Here is a 17,396-nt window from a genome sequence, read left to right on the forward strand (position 1 = left end):
GTCATCATAGGTAAGATTGAAACCCAGGTTCTGTCACACCAGAGTGATCATTCTACTATATCACAATTTAATAATTCTAGATGATTTGCTTAACAAGGAATACAAACAGTAATGATCAGAACTGTGATTGAATCTGACTTCAAATCAAGAACTCTTTTTGCTTCTTGTTTATCCTTGTCCTGTAGAAAAGAATGGTCCTAAGAAGAAGTCTATTAGAGTAGCATAAACAAACAAACAAAAACAAAATTCCAAAGTGTTTTCTTATGCCAGGGATTGAGGGTTAATTCAAAATTAGGAAAACTATAACTGACTATATGAATAATAAAAACAGCAAAAATATGACTATATCAATATATGTAGAAAAAGATTTTAAAAATGCAATTCCCATTCCTAATAAAAATAGTAAAAAAAAAATAGAGATCATAGGACCTTTTCTTAAAATGAAAAGTACTGTTTATACACATGAAGAATAAGCATTGTCTGTAATTGGAAGAAACTCAAAGTTTTCTCAATAAGATCAGGGGTGAAGCATTTGCCAGTTATCACCACCATTATTCAACATTGTATTAAAAATGCTAACTAAAACAAAAAGATGAGAAAAATAAATTAAAGGAATAAAAACAGGCAAGGAGGAAACAAAAGTATCACTCTTTGCAGATGATAGGCACAATCAGCATGTAAATATCAATTAAAGTTAGAAAATCAATGCATTTATGACAGTGAGTTGATTGCCACATTTTATTAAGGAAAATTTTGCAAGAAAATTGGTATAAAGCCTCTTATTTTTTATGAAGCATTGCCTGTATGCTCCATAATATCTACCTGATAGACCTTGGTTCCCAGAACCTTGGGTGAAACCTATTTACAGGATTTATGGGAGGACATGGACAAAAGGAGCCACTGGGATGAAAGAAAAAGGATCTGGGAAGTAAGGATGCTTTCACTGTGTTTTTATCTTCACCTATACTAGTACTTAGCACACAGTAAGTACTTGTTGATTGATTTAAGTTTCAGTGTGCATTTTAGAAGAGTGGAAGAATTTGAGGATGCCCTAAATTTTCTTTCTCAATTCCCACAATGCATTTCCTTGCCTCTACAAACTGAACCATATATATGATCCTGTCGTATTTTACATCCTGCTGCTATTTATTGGAAGTCTAGGAGAAGGTTTATCTTACTGGCCTAATGAATGAACTGCTGGACAAGCTGACAGCAGCTGAAAATGGTTTCTGCCCCATGGCTCAATTACAAACTAACCAATAGCAAGATAGGCATGAAGGCTAAGGGGAATTAATTGATTACAATGTCACAGTGAGCAAGTTAACTCTCTCTGCATTAGATTTAGTTTGACATGGTAAATGAGAAAAGAAGCAGAAACAAAGCATTTAGGTAAAAGCCATCAGACTACAACAGTGAACAATTGAGAAACAAGTAGGGGCTCCATTAAAGAAAATGAGGATAGGTTTCAGAAGAGATACATTCTCACCCCATTTGATCTGATAACAAGCCTAGTTGTACATCATTCCTCTTCTCAATTTACTTTTTTTTAAATCTTAGAAGTTAAAATGTAAACTCAACTACAAAAAATTGTGTCAAATGGAAGGATTTAAAAAAAAAAGTGTAGAAACTTTAAATTCTGTTCCTCCACTATTACTTACTTCTGTCTTTTTCTTCTTTCTTTTTTTTTTGGGGGGGGGGAGTAGGTGGATATTGGTAGCTCTTGTGAAGGGCTTCCAAAGGTATGACATGTTTGCTATTACCACAGGGAGAGATGTCCTCTCTCTATCAGTACTACAGAAAAGGAATCTTATAGTCAAGGACCCTAATGTTTTTCTATTGAGTGTATTCTGTGTTGGGCATTATTATGTGTCAAAGAACAGTAATTCCCTCTTTCCAAACAGTAGTCAAATGAAAGACCGATCCTGTCAAAAGATTAATGTAGTCTACCTGCTGAGAAAGCTGGAGTTATTGTAAGGCATTACTTCGAAAGGAAAAAAAAGAGGGGGCTCAGAAGTAAAAGAGAAAGAGATCAAAACACTTTTAGAAAGGTATGAGGAGCAAAATGGAGAGACGTATTAATATTCATTTATAATAGAAAGGTTTTACAACTTGAACAGAAGAAGAAATGATGAGGAAGGAGCCAAGGAAACTACAAAAGGCAGTGACAGGGATGAAAAAAAGAAAAGAAGAGAGAAGATTTAAAGTCTTTTCAAAACACGAAGACAAGGACAAAGGCATGAGTATGAGGATTCAAAGCCTCTGTTATATATATGTATGTATATATATATATATATGTATATATATATATACATATATATATATATATTAAACATGGAATTAATGTTTTTGTGTCTCCTTGGCATCCGTACACTGCTAGTTCAAACCTCAAAAACAGAATAGAAAAAGGAAGAGAAAAGGGAAATACAACATCAGTATTACTGATAAATAGAGAGAGTGAGGTTATCTCAACACACAAGGCACTGCCTATAAATACTTTAGTCTCTATATTAATCAGGGAGACAAAGAGAGTTAAGTAATTCAATACAAAAGAGATACATTATTTAATTTATACCCAGTTAAAAATAAGAGAAAAAAACATTTTGAAATTCATTTTGGTCATCTTAATATTTTCTTTTCTTTTTCTTTTTTCATGTAGTGGTCAATACTTTTATTGATCTCCATGTCATAAATTTCCTTTATTCTTTCATACAAACTGTAAAATCATGGCATGAATAACTTCAGGAGTTGATATTCTACCCCCAAAACCCATATGCATCGGTATTTTTTGTACTTAATAGTATTTTATTTTTCTAATTACATATAAAGATAGTTTTCAACATTCATTTAATCAGATTTTGAGTCCCAAATTTTTCTCCCTCCCTCCCTTTATGATAAACATATTTCTTCATTAGTCATATTGTGAAAGAATCATAACAGAAGAGAAAAATAACGAGAGAAAAAAGTGAAAATTTTATGCCTTGATCTGTATTCAGACTCCATAGTTCCTTTTCTGGGGATAGTGTTTTCCATCATGAGTCTTTTAGAATTGTTTTAGAATGTTGTATTGCTGAGAATAGCTAAGTCTATTATAGTTGATCATCACACAAAGTTTCTGTTATTGTTCACAATGTTCGTTTGATTCTTTTCACTTCACTCAGTATCAGTTCATGTTAGTCTTTCAGGTTTTTTCTGAAACCTGACTGCTTTTCATTTTTTGTAGAATAAAAGTGTTTCATTACATTATATACCACAACTCGTTAACCCACTTTGCAATTGATTGATGGACATCCCCTCAGTTCCCAATTTTCTACCACCACAAAAAGAATTGCTATAATTATTTATGTACATATGGGTCCTTCTAACTTTTTTTGTGATCTCTTTGGGATATAGACCTGCTAGTGAAATTGCTGAGTCAAAGGGTATTTACAGTTTTATGGCCCTTTGGATATAGTTCAAAAATTGCTCTCTAGGATGGTTGGTTCAGTTCACTACAATGCTTTGGTGTTCCAGTTTTCCCTCTTCTTCTCCAATACTTATCATATTCCTTTTCTGCCACATTAGCCAATCTGATAATTATGAGGTGGTACTTCAGAGTTATTTTAACTTGTATTTCTCTAATCAGTGGTGATTTAGAGGAGTTTTTCACATGATTATAGACAACTTTAATTTCTTCATCTGAAAACTGCTTGTTCATATCCTTTGACAATTTATCTATGGGGTAATAACTTATATTCTTATAAATTTTACTCATTTCTCTTTATATTTGAGAAATGAGGCCTTCATCAGAGACAACAACTGGAAAAATGTTCTGTTTTCCTTGTAATCTTGGTTGCATTGGTTTTGTTTGTGCAAAATCTTTTTCAATTCGATGTAATCAAAATGATCCATTTTACATTCCATAATATTCTCTGTATCTTATTTGGTTATAAAGTCATTCCTTCTCCATAGATCTGACAGATAACATCCTAACATTTTCAGTTAAAAAAATGTCATTTTCTTATGAGTAAAAATTCAACACACTTACTATATATCCACTGTGTGTTGCATACTTTTATAGCTACTTAGTTGGGGTTCCTTTCAGGAGGTGAACTGTGGATTATTTCAATAACTATTTTGCCCTTTGGATTTAGGAATTCTGGGGATTTTCCTTAATGATTTCTTGGACTATATTGTCCAGGATCTTTTTTCTATCATGGCTTTCTGGTAGATCAACAATCTTTAGATTTTTCTCTCCTGCATCTATTTTCCAGGTAAGTTGTTTTTCTAATTAGATATTTTACATTTTCTTCTATTTTTTTATTCTTTAGATTCTGTTTGACTGATTCTTGATGTCTCATAGAGTCGTTACCTTCTACCTGCCTGATTCTAATTTTTATCAAATTGTTTTCTTCAGTTAACTTTTGCATCTCCTTTTCCATCTGTCCAATTGTTCCTTTTAAGGAGTTATGTTTTCCAGTTAGATTTTGTACTTCTTTTTTCATTTGTCCAATTCTTCTTTTAAATATTTCTGTGATTTTTTTTTTTGATATTTTTAAAGTCATTGGTCAGTTTTTCTTCTGTTTATCTAATCTGGTTTTCAAAATCCTTCCTGAGCTCTTCCAAGAAGGATCTTTGTGCTTCAGACCAGTTCATATTCCCTTTTGAAATATAAGATGGGAGTATAGTCTCAATGTTGACCTCTTTCGTATTTGTGTTTTGGTCCTTGTCTCCATAGAAAGATACTACAGTCTTCTCTTTTCTTCTTTGCTTCTTACTCATGATAATGATCCTTTTTATGACTTTTGAAGTAGATCCCTCCATCTGGGGTACAGAGGGCTAAATACCATAGTTCTTGTGCCTAAATCTTGAGGCTTTATGTGTTGTGGCCCCAGGTTCTTTCAGCTATAAGCTAAAATGTTGCAGCTTATCTGATGCTGAACTAGCTGGTGTTGGAAAGCAGAGGCCAGGTCAGGTCTTTTGGGGTTTCCCTGCAGTTATCCTGGAGCTAGTTACGTTAAGTGTTGGGGAGGGGTGGTCTGGACACAGGACGTCTCCTCTGCTGAGCTAGAGCATAGGCAAACTCAGCAGTTGGTGATCTCGTCTGTGCTAGTGTCTTTCTGATTCCCCTGGGATGCTGAGGCAAGCCTGGGATCCTGGTGTTGGTGGTTGCTGGCTTCACCCCCCTGAGACTCAAGATCTTCTCTCAGTTTCCTGAGGTGTGGCTGTCTGGGACAACTCCGGTTGCACACTGGTTCCCTTCAGCCACAGAAGAAGGACCATCCTTAGCAACTTCCTAGCATCACAGACGCAGAGACTGTTTACTTCTTCTGCTGGTCCCAATGTTCCAGGGTTTTTCCTAGGGAGATATTCCCTGGGCTCATCAGGATCAAGAATGGGAGGGACACAGTAATTACCGATTACTCCAACATTTTTGCTAAATAAGATATTAGCAAAAAGAATATATCAATTTATCATGAGAACAGTACATTATGATCAGGTAGGATTTATGACAGGAATGCAGGACTGGGTCCATATTACAAAAACTATTAGAATTATTCATCATGTCTACAATAAAACTAACAGAAACCAGATGATTATCTCAATAGATGCAAAAAAAAAAGCTTTTGATAAAGTACAACACCTGTTCCTATTGAAAACACTGGAAAACATAGGAATAAATGGAACTTTCCATAAAATAATAAACATTATCTATCTAAAACCATCAGTAAGTATCATATGCAATGGGGACAAGCCAGATGCATTTCCAATAAAATCAGAGGTGAAACAAGTATGTCCATTATCAACTCTGTTATTCAATTTGATACTAGAAATGTTAGCTGTAGCAATAACAGAAGAAAAAGAAATAGAAGGAATTAGAATAGGTAAAGAAGAAACTAAGTTATCACTCTATGCAGATGATATGATGATATACTTAGAGAATTCCAGAGAATCAAGTAAAAACATTACTTGAAATAATAAACAACTTTGGCAAAATTGTAGGTTACAAAATAAACCCAGATAAATCATTTGCCTTTCTATAAGTTACTAACAAAGCCCAATAGCAAGAGATAGAAAGGGAAATCTCATTTAAAGCTACAGTAGACACTATAAACTATCTGCCAAAACAAATCCAGGGACTATACTAACATAATTACAAAACACTTTTCACACAAATAAAGTCAGATCTAAGTAAGTGGAAAAGCATCAGTTGCTCATGGGTAGACCAAACATAAAAATGAAAATTCTATCTAAAGTAATTTACTTATTCAGTACCATACCAATCAAACCACCAGATAATTTTTTCTGGAACTGGAAAAAATAGTATCAAAATTTATCTGGAAGAACAAGGTCCAGAATATCAAGGGAACTAATGAAAAGAAATGCTAGGGAAGGTGATGTGGCCCTACCAGATCTCAAATTGTAAGATAAAGCAGCAATCATCAAATCCACTTGGTACTGGCTAAGAAACAGAGGTGTAGATCAGTGGAATATGTTAGGTACTCAAGACATAGTAATTAATGAATACAGCAATCTACTGTTTGATAAACTCAAGAACCCCAGATTCTGGAATAAGAACTCACTATTTGACAAAAATTGCTGGGAAACTGGATAACAGTGTGGTAGAAACTGGGCATAGATCAATGCCTGACACAGTATACAAGAATAAAGTCCCCATGGATACATAATCCAGGTATAAAGATTGATACTATAAACAAACTGGGAGAGCAAGAAATAGTGTATTCATCAGATTTATGGGGAATAGAGAAATTTATTACCCAACAAGAGATGGAGAATATTAGGAAGTGCAAAATGGATAATTTTGATTACATTAAATTGAACAGTTTTTCTGCAAACAAACCCAATGCAACCAAGATTAGGAGGGAAATAGAAAACTGGGAAATTTTTTTTTTTTGCAACTTGTGTCTGTGATAAAGGCCTCACTTCTAAAATATTTAGAGAATTGAAGCAAATGTCCAAGAATGCCAGTCATTCCCCAACTGATAAATAGTCAAAGGATATGAACAGGGAATTTTCAGAGGAAAAATTTAAAGCTATCTCTAATCATATGAAAGATGCTTTAAATCGCTTTGATTAGAGAGATGCAAATCAAAACAACTCTGAGGTACCACATCACATCTATCAGATTGACTAGTATGACAAAACAAGGAGGTGATAAATGTTGGGGAAGATGTGGGAGAATTGGAACACTAATTCATTGTTGGTGGAGCTGTTAGCTGATCCAACCATTCTGGAGAGCAATTTGATACTACGCCCAAAGGGTTACAAAAATGTGCATACCCTTTGACCCAGCAATATTACTTCTGGGACTCTATCCCAACAAGAGCATAGAAGTGGGAAAGGGTCCCACATGTACAAAAATATTTATAGCTACTCTCTTTGTGGTGACCAAAAACTGCAAATCAAAGAGATTCCCATCATTTGGGGAATGGCTGAACAAGTTCTGGTATATGAATATAATAGAATACTATTGTGCTATGAGAAACGATCGACAGGAAGACTTCAGAGAAGCTTAGAAAAGCTTATATGAAGTGGTGCTGAGTGAAAGGAGCAAAACCATGAGAACTTTGTACACAGCAACAATCACAGCTTGCAAGGAATTTTTCTGGTAGACTTAGTACTTCATTGAAATGCATGAACTTAAAAAATTTCCAATGGACTCTTCAGGCAAAATGCCTTCCACATCCAGAGAAAAACTACGCAGTTGGATCCCAGATAGAAACAAACCATTTTCTTTTATGTTTTGTTTTATTTTATGGTTTCTCTCATTCATTTTATTTTTTTAATTAAATTTATTTATTTAACTTTTAACATTCATTTTCACAAAATTTTGGGTTACAAATTTTCTCCCCTTTTATCCCCCCCCCCCCAAACACCAAGCATTCTAATTGCCCCTATGACCAATCTGCTCTCTCTTCTATCATCCCTCTCTGCCCTTGTCTCCGTCTTCTCTTTTGTCCGGTAGGGCCAGATAGCTTTCTATACCCCTTTACCTGTATTTCTTATTTCCTAGTGGCAAGAACATTACTCGACAGTTGATCCTAACACTTTGAGTTCCAACTTCTTTACCTCCCTCCCTCTCCACCCCTTCCCTTTGGAAGGCAAGCAATTCAATATAGGCCAAATCTGTGTAGTTTTACAAATGACTTCCATAATAGTTGTGTTGTATAAGACTAACTATATTTCCCTCCATCCTATCCTGTCTCCCATTACTTCTACTCTCTTTTGATCCTATCCCTCCCCATGAGTGTCGACCTCAAAATGGACTCTCTTCCCCATGCCCTCCTTTCTATCATCCCCCCCACCCTGCTTATCCCCTTATCCCACACTTTCCTGTATTGTAAGATAGGTTTTCATACCAAAATGAGTGTGCATTTTATTCTTTCCTTTAGTGGAATGTGATGAGAGTAGACTTCATGTTTTTCTCTCACCTCCCCTCTTTATCCCTCCACTAATAAGTCTTTTGCTTGCTTCTTTTATGAGAAATAATTTGCCCTATTCAGTTTCTCCCTTTCTCCTCCCAATATATTTCTCTCTCACTGCTTGATTTCATTTGTTTTAAAGTTTTGATCCCATCCTCTTCAATTCACTCTGTGCACTCTGTCTCTATGTATGTGTGCATGTGTGTATGTGTGTGTGTGTAATCCCACCCAGTACCCAGATACTGAAATGTTTCAAGAGTTACAAATATTGTCTTTCCCTGTAGGAATGTAAACAGTTCAACTTTAGTAAGTCCCTTATGACTTCTCTTTGCTGTTCACCTTTTCATGGTTCTCTTCATTCTTGTGTTTGAAAGTCAAATTTTCTTTTCAGCTCTGGTCTTTTCATCAAGAATGCTTGAAAACCCTCTATTTCATTGAAAGACCAATTTTTCCCCTGAAGTATTATACTCAGTTTTGCTGGGTAGGTGATTCTTGGTTTTAGTCCTAGTTCCTTTGACTTCTGGAATATCATATTCCATGCCCTTCGATCGCTTAATGTAGAGGCTGCTAGATCTTATGTTGTCCTGATTGTATTTCCACAATACTTGAATTGTTTCTTTCTAGCTGCTTGCAATATTTTCTCCTTGACCTGGGAGCTCTGGAATTTGGCCACAATGTTCCTAGGAGTTTCTCTTTTTGGATCTCTTTCAGGTGGTGTTCTGTGGATTCCTTGAATATTTATTTTGCCCTCTGGTTCTAGAATCTCAGGGCAGTTTTCCTTGATAATTTCATGAAAGATGATGTCTAGGCTCTTTTTTCGATCATGGCTTTCAGGTAGTCCCATAATTTTTAAATTGTCTCTCCTGGATCTATTTTCCAGGTCTGTTGTTTTTCCAATGAGATATTTCACATTATCTTCCATTTTTCTATTCTTCTTGCTTTGTTCTGTGATTTCGTGCTTTCTCATAAAGTCCTTAGCCTCCATCTGTGCCATTCTAATTGTGAAAGAACTATTTTCTTCAGTGAGCTTTTGTATCTCCTTTTCCATTTGGCTAATTCTGCTTTTGAAAGCATTCTTCTCCTCATTGGCTTTTTGAACCTCTTTTGCCAATTGAGTTCGGCTAGTTTTCAAGGTGTTATTTTCTTCAACATTTTTTTGGTTCTCCTTTAGCAGGGAGCTGATCTGCTGTTCATGCTTTGACTTCATGTCTCTCATTTCTCTTCCCAGTTTTTCCTCTACCTCTCTAATTTGATTTTCAAAATTCTTTTTGAGCTCTTCTGTGGCCTGAGCCCATTGGGTGGGCTGGGACACAGAAGCCTTGACTTCTGTGTCTTTGCCTGATGGTAAGCATTGTTCTTCCTCATCAGAAAGGAAGGGAGGAAATGCCTGTTCACCAAGAAAGTAACCTTCTATAGTCTTATTTCTTTTCCCTTTTCTGGGCATTTTCCCAGCCAGTGACTTGATCTCTGAATATTCTGCTCACACCCACCTCGCCTCCTGATCCTCCCAGCCAGCGTTTGGGGTCTGAGATTCAAATGCTGCTTCCAGCCTCAGGGCTTTTGGCGGGGTCAGGGCTGCTATTCAGTGTGAGATTAAGTTCAGGTGCTGACGTTGGGTCAGGGCTGCCTCTCAGGCTCAGTTCCCTCGGGGAGTTTATGCACAGACCTTCAACAATGGATCCAGGCTCCTGCCTGCTTGGGGAGCCCCGGTCTGCCGCCACCCCTCAGCTTCTGCCTCCCGAGGGGGCCCGAGCCATGGGGGCACCCCACTCCCCCCTCGACCCACCAAAGAGACTCTCTCACTGACCCCCGTCACCTGTAGGTGGAGGGACTTGTGCGTCCGCTGGAGATCCCATCCCTGAAGCCTGCTCAGATCTGTTCCTCTTGGTGCCGCGGCTGTGGCAGGTCTGGGCTGGGCTCCGCGTCTGCAGCGTGACGGACCTTTTGCGAGAGGTTTGCAGGTCCCTCTGTGGGTGGAGGGACCCGCGTGGCTGTTGGAGATCCTGTCCCTGAAGCCTGCTCAGATCTTTTCCTCTCGGTGCCGCGGCCGCGGCATGGCTGTACTCAGTTCCTAGTCCCGGCACCCAGTCCGCGGAGCGAAGGACCTTTTGTGAGAGGTTTGCAGGGCTCTCCGTAACAGAAATCTCCCTCGCTCCAATGTTCTGTGACCTCTGGTTGCAGAATTCGCCGTGAGTTACTTCTTTGTAGATGTTCTATGGGTTGTGGGTTCGGAGCTATGTTTATGTGCGTCTTTCTACTCCACCATCTTGGCTCCGCCCCCTCTCATTCATTTTAATTCTTCTATGCAATACGTATTTAATAGGAAACCACGTGTAAAATCCATATAAGATTGTAGACCATCTCAGGGAGTGAGTAGACAGGGAAGGGCAAGTGAGGGGGGATCGGAATAGTCTAAGATATATGGAAGCGATTATCCAACACTGAAAACAAAATAATTTAATTAAAAAAAATGAATTCATTATTAATGCAACAACTTCTAGTGCATTTCAGCAGAGGTTAGGAAGATGTGAGTTTGAATTCTAGCTCAGACATTTAGAGGTCATATAACCCCAGGCTTAACCTCTCTCACCTGTAAAATAAGGAGACTGAACTTAATGGTCTCTAAGGATCCTCTCTATCTTCAGATCTATGACTCTATGATCTCCATCCAAGACATAGAGGAATAATTTCAAGATAGAAAAGACTCTATACTGGCTGTTCTTGTTGTTTTAACATCTGTTTCTTGCTAATTTATACCATTCACTTCTTTATAAGGAATTTTGTATCTGGTTTGGGGTATAATTTTGGCTATTATTATTATGGTCACGAGGTACATACAATACAAGCCCCAGAGTATAGATGGGTCAGTCTGACATTCCATTTTATCAACTATAAAAATATAACTCCCAGGGTGAGGTGTGTACATCTCTCCTAGAGTCATTGGCTATTTGGTTTTTGGCTTTACTTCCTGAAGACTCAGGGGAGACCCAAAGTAAAGGAAATTATCATTTTTATTTGGACACAAGACTTGGTGACATGGAGTCAGTTGGCATCTCTACATTCACTAGCATAATTTGTAGGTGGCTTTGCAAAAGTGTATTTCCCTTGCTGGTAATTTCTAACAAATTGCATTATCTAAAAGGGAAGCAGTTATTATATTTTTATGTCAAAGAATACTGTGGTATAGTGTTCCTTTGTATTCTTATTTGTGTTTTATTCTGAATTCCTTTAGTTTTATGGTAGTGATTCTTAAATGAAATTTGGTCCCATGTAATGTCATAGCTACACCCAGTCATTAGAAGGCTGGCACATCTTTGATAATTTACTGATATCCTCTAAAATATATTTCACACTTACTGTTCCATATAATGCATAATTAAATTATTATGAAAAAAATAATATGTACTTACAAATTATGAAGATAGTTGCAAACAAGTGTAGTGCTTTTCATGCCATCAGATTGGTTAAGAAATAGTCCAGGAACCTATAATAGCTAACTTAATCTACTTATTGAACCAATATTTGTGAGGCACAACTGTTAGTCTCTTTTCCAGAAACATATTATTGTGTGTTACTAAAGATTTAAATCCTTTGTCCAAAAATAATAAAATTCTTTACTGAAGCTTTAATAGTGTAATTTTAGAAAGATTCAGAATCGTGATATCATGGCAAATATAGGCAATATTTTCATAATATGTCTGCAGACCAGTGGTTCTGATATATTAAAATATTTCTAGTCACAAAAATTTGGTCATTTTTACATGTGGAAAATATGGCTGGCTCATGCATAAAATATAAAAAAGTATTTGAATTGAAAAAAACAAAGGACTCTTTTTGCATTCAAACTTCAAATTCAAGGTCTTAAAAAATCAGAGGGATGCCTCATGAATAAGTTTTGGCAAGTGCCTTCCATGTTTTATAAAGTCTAATTAGCAGTTTACAATATTGATTATCTGCTTTTCAAGAAAGATAATCTGCCACTGTAATAAAAGAAATTATCAGAAGATATCATTAAGAATTTTCATCCAATTCTACTCTAAATTAAAATGTATCCTGAACAAATTTGGCTGTCCTTAAAAGGAAAAGTTCTGAAAAAATGTCAACTTCATGTACAGAGATATCATTAAAGGAGGTTAAGGAGAGGTCATTGCTCTTACTAGCAAGATCTATTGTATTAAAGAACTAAAAATAAAATCTGTGTCTATTAAGGGAAAATAACAAATTGTTTATGGATATAATAGGAAATTATTATCATAAAAAATATGAATATTTAGATTAAGAAAATATAAGAAGACACATATAAACAGATATAGATTGTCATGAGCAGAAGTGGGAGAAAAAATTACATAATGTTTACAAAAATGTCAAAGGAACTGTTTTCAAAGATTTCAGGCCTCAGATTAAATCACAAGACTGGTTGTTGATGCATGATGTCTCTTACTTCTTGTCAGAGTGTTGAAGGTATAGTAGCAGAATGAGATATACAGTTTCAGAGATGCACAATTTGTTACACTTAATTTTGCACACACACACATATATATACATATGCTTCACATATACACACATATTTCTACATATACACACACACACACACACACACACACACACACATAATGTCTGTTACAAAGAACTTTTCTGGGTGGAGAGGTTAATGAATAATGACAGAAATGTGAAAGAGCATCAATAACGCATTAGCTTATATAAAAGAAAATAGAAAGTATCTAAGACCAAAATAGATTAGTTTTCATACTACTTTGGCAAACTTAATTTTTATTTAAAAAGTATATAACAGAAGTGTGGTTACTTGTGTACTTCTTTTTCTTGTTTTTCTTTGTATAAGTAAATATTTGTTGATAATTGTTAAGTTAAAAAATGCAAGCAGAAATGAATGATTGTATAAAGTGCTTATTATATGTCAGGGATTGTGCTAAGCACTAGGGATAAAAATACAGAAGGAAGTGAATCTCTTTCCCAAAGGAACTTGCATTTTAAGTAAAAGAAAATACACATATAGGGTTGTTTTGAGGAAAAACAAAATCTTTCTCAACATTATAGTGCCATAGAAATGGTAAGTACTATTAACATTATTTTGAAAATGACACAGTATAGAATATGCTAAAATAAAGGTATGGAAATTTATGTATATAAATTCATATATATCCCAAAATACATTTATATCTGGATATATGTTTACACACACACATACACACACATATATACACATATGTCAATGAATACGTATATATCTGTACAAAGAGGCATATACATATATCTATATTACAATATTTATATCTACAGTTCTATCTATGTATCTATTAGTTTTGCACAATTGAAGTCGTTAGGCCCCCTTCTAAATGCCAGCTTCACTATTTTTCATATCTTTGAACATGCATCACTTGCAAATAACTTGTGTGTCATGAATAAAGGAGCAAGTTGGTCAGCCATGACCCATGAAATCCCTTACATCTAAAAAGCAGTCATCTTATGACATAGGTGCTGTTATTACTATTTTCTGTTTCTAATAGACCTATGATTCACTAGTTCAAGGAGTCCTTATTACCAAACTTTATCAGTGGAGGGTAGCAACTGATTTTTAACAGTCTGAGAGAATTGTCTGAGGTACTGAGAGGTTAAGTAAATAAACCATGGTCAAACAGCAGTACTTGTCAGGGGACAGGAACTGACCCTTGGTCTCCTGAATCCCAGGGCAACTTTTGTCATTATATAATTTATTTTTACTATTATAATTGCAATGTATAAACTATGTTCAAAGTTTGATATGTGAATTTGATTCTTAAGATCATTGATAGTTTGAAGGACTCACATATCATCTATCTGGTCCAATTACTTCATTTTGCAAATGAAGAAATTAAAGCTCAGAGAAGCTGTGACTTACCCAAGGTCATAAAGCTTTTAAAGGTCACAAGTAGCATTCAAATGCCCACCAAGCTTTGTAACACTACTCTATTTTCTGTGATATGATAGTTGAGCTAGATTTTGAAAGTTGGATTAGATTTTTGAGGTGGGAACAAAGATATTTCATGCATAAATGAAAACTATCAAAAACATAAAAGTAGACATAAAAAGGGCATGACAAGATATTATTCTCAGCAATTCTTACGACTGTGTAGACCAGAACTGCTTCTATTTTTAATAACTGCTCTGTACATTGTATCCTCTTTTAGAATGTAATCTGATTCATGTTAAGGACCATTTTGCTTTTATATCTGTATCCATATTACCTTACAAAGTGTCTGGTCCAAAAAGGCATATAGGGTTATATATAGGCAATATGAAAGGCAGCTAGGTAACTCAGTAAATAGAGTGAGTGCTACACCTGGAGTCAGGAATAACTGAGTTCAAATTCAGCTTTAGACACTTATTAGCTCAGTTAACCTCTGTTTGCCTTAATCTACTGTTGAAGGAAAAGGCAAACCACTCCAGTTTCTTTGCCAAGAATACCCCACAGATAATCCTGGTATGCGGTGGTTATTGGTGTCACAAAGACTTCGACACAACTCAACATCTACAAAAGGAGGCTAAACTAAAAGGACTAACTATATCCACAATCCAATGGTGTCAAATTCAAATAGAAGCAAATTCTTTCAGGCTACATATTGACTTAGAAAATCACAAATTAGAATTATCTATGCTGTATTATAACACATTAATCTGGTTCAGGCTCAAAATTTGGGCAATTTTCGTGGCAGCTTGCAATGAATGCAAATTTTACACTTCTGCGCTATACCATTCTGCTTATCTTTCCTCATTTTATATTTCTCTTTATACAGCCTAGGAGCACATTAGCTTTTTAGGTGAATATATCATATCATATACTCATATTGAGCTTGTAAAACACTAAAGTCTTGAAATTAAAAACAAAAATCTCATCTGAAATAATATGTGGAAAACAGGGAAATCACAAAATATTTAAAATATAATTGTGAGACAAAAATACAAAAGAAAACGAACGTGTTCCTTATAGGGAAATTTATATTTCTGGTTACTTAGATTAACAAAAAGTAAAGAGGAGGCATGAGAAAATTGAGTATACAGTAAAACCCTGTAGATAACTAATAAATGAATAATTCCTGAATTAACTTTTTAAAATTACCAATTCAATACAGAATGGCTTTTTAGAAAACTGATAAGTCATTGCAAAAACTAATAAAAAAGAGACAAGAAAAATGAATTACAATTCAAAAATGACAAGAAAAATGTTATGAAAAATGAGAGAAAATAAAGAAAATTGCTAAATTATCTACTAAATTAAATTTTGTTTTCCTCTTTCTTTTGGAAAACATATTTACAAACATTTATTACATCTCCTTTTCACTCAACAATTACAACAAGAAAAGAAAATTAAAACCGTCAGACCAAATATGCACAATCCAGTAAAAAACAAGTGTCCCTATTGCCTCCAAAATATTTGTCTCATTCTGCGTTTGAAATCCATAGTCTATTTCCCACTTGGCCAAGACAGAAGTCATGTTTCATTTTTCATTATCTGCATAAAGTTTATTATTGTATTGATCAGAGTTCTAAGGTCTTAAAAATTCAATTCTAAATTTATTAGAAAAATGAAAAACAATGAAGTGTATTAATACCTACATAAATATAAAGTATCAAGATTAACAAAGCAGGAGTTAAAATGCCTAAATAATCCAAATTCAACAATAGGAATTAGAAAGTCATAAGTGAGCTTCAATGGGAAAAATCATCCACTGGAGAAGATGGGATTATAAAACATTTAAAATTCAAATAATTCCCATTATATACATAAAAAAGAGGACAAACAATTAGAAGAAACAATTAAAGATTAATTATAGAATGAGAGGAAGAACAATTAGGCTGAAATTTATCTGAAATTAAGGAAACAGAGAGCATCAGTCAACAATGAAACGAATGATTCACAGAAACAAGAAAGATGGGGATTTTTTTAAAGGTCATCAGCTTGACCAATTATTAACGACCTTCAAAAATTATTTCACTAGAATGATGGAGGTTGAGGAGAGGGGCAGTAGAAGTGAAATGAAGATTTTACATGCAACTAATGTTTATCCCGCAGAATGTTAGAAATAAAGCAAAAAATTACAAAATAGTAAACAGCAAACATCCAGCTGCTTTCAATACATTTTAGATCCTAATTTCATGCATACTGAAAGACCCCACTAATGTAATTATTAACCCGTGTTAGTGATTTTGAAAAAAAAATATTGTGGAAAGAAACTGGGCTTAGGAATATGGCAAAAAAAGAGGATAGAATATTTAAAATTTTGACTACAAAGATAATATGTAGATTTGAAAATGGCTGAATGATTGGCTCCTTCAAAATAGTGACTAACCAAAGAAATAGTGGAGGGAAAACTAGTGGAATGCTCAGAGGAACTGGGCTTCATATAAAAATGTTCAATGTTTATTTATTTGTCTATTTATTTATTTAAATATCTTAGATTAAAGCACAAGATGTCATTTTTATCCAATTTCTCAGTAATATCAGACAGGTAGAGATAGTTGTGTCAACACTACACCTAATACGTTGTGGTACGGAGAGGTTATCACAAACCCTTTGGTCTAGATCAAAAGTAGAACATTTCTCAGTTGAGGCTGTGGGCTTTCCCAGCATTCGTTCTTCACACAGCTTTATTTGTCATCACAGGCAAACAAATTGTCACTTTAAGACTGGAGTGATTGTCAGGTTCTATTAACAGTACAAGGGACTTGGTGATATCCCATCAGTAGTGTTTGTTTTTCATGCACAATCTCATGTAAGTCATTGCACTTCCTATTTATTGTCTCCTTTCTGGTCCAAGATTATCTCCTTTCATCCCTGAATGTGCTGTTGGCTATATTGGCTTAGAATTATAACAGGATTTTGAAAGCCCCATTTTCAATTGGGAATATGTGTTTAATGTTATATTTCCATGTTTCTTAGACACAGTATTCAGGAAGTTGCTAACATAATTTGAAGCAGTT

This window comes from Notamacropus eugenii, chromosome 4 (genome assembly GCF_028372415.1).
Source record: "Notamacropus eugenii isolate mMacEug1 chromosome 4, mMacEug1.pri_v2, whole genome shotgun sequence".
Classification (NCBI taxonomy): domain Eukaryota; kingdom Metazoa; phylum Chordata; class Mammalia; order Diprotodontia; family Macropodidae; genus Notamacropus; species Notamacropus eugenii.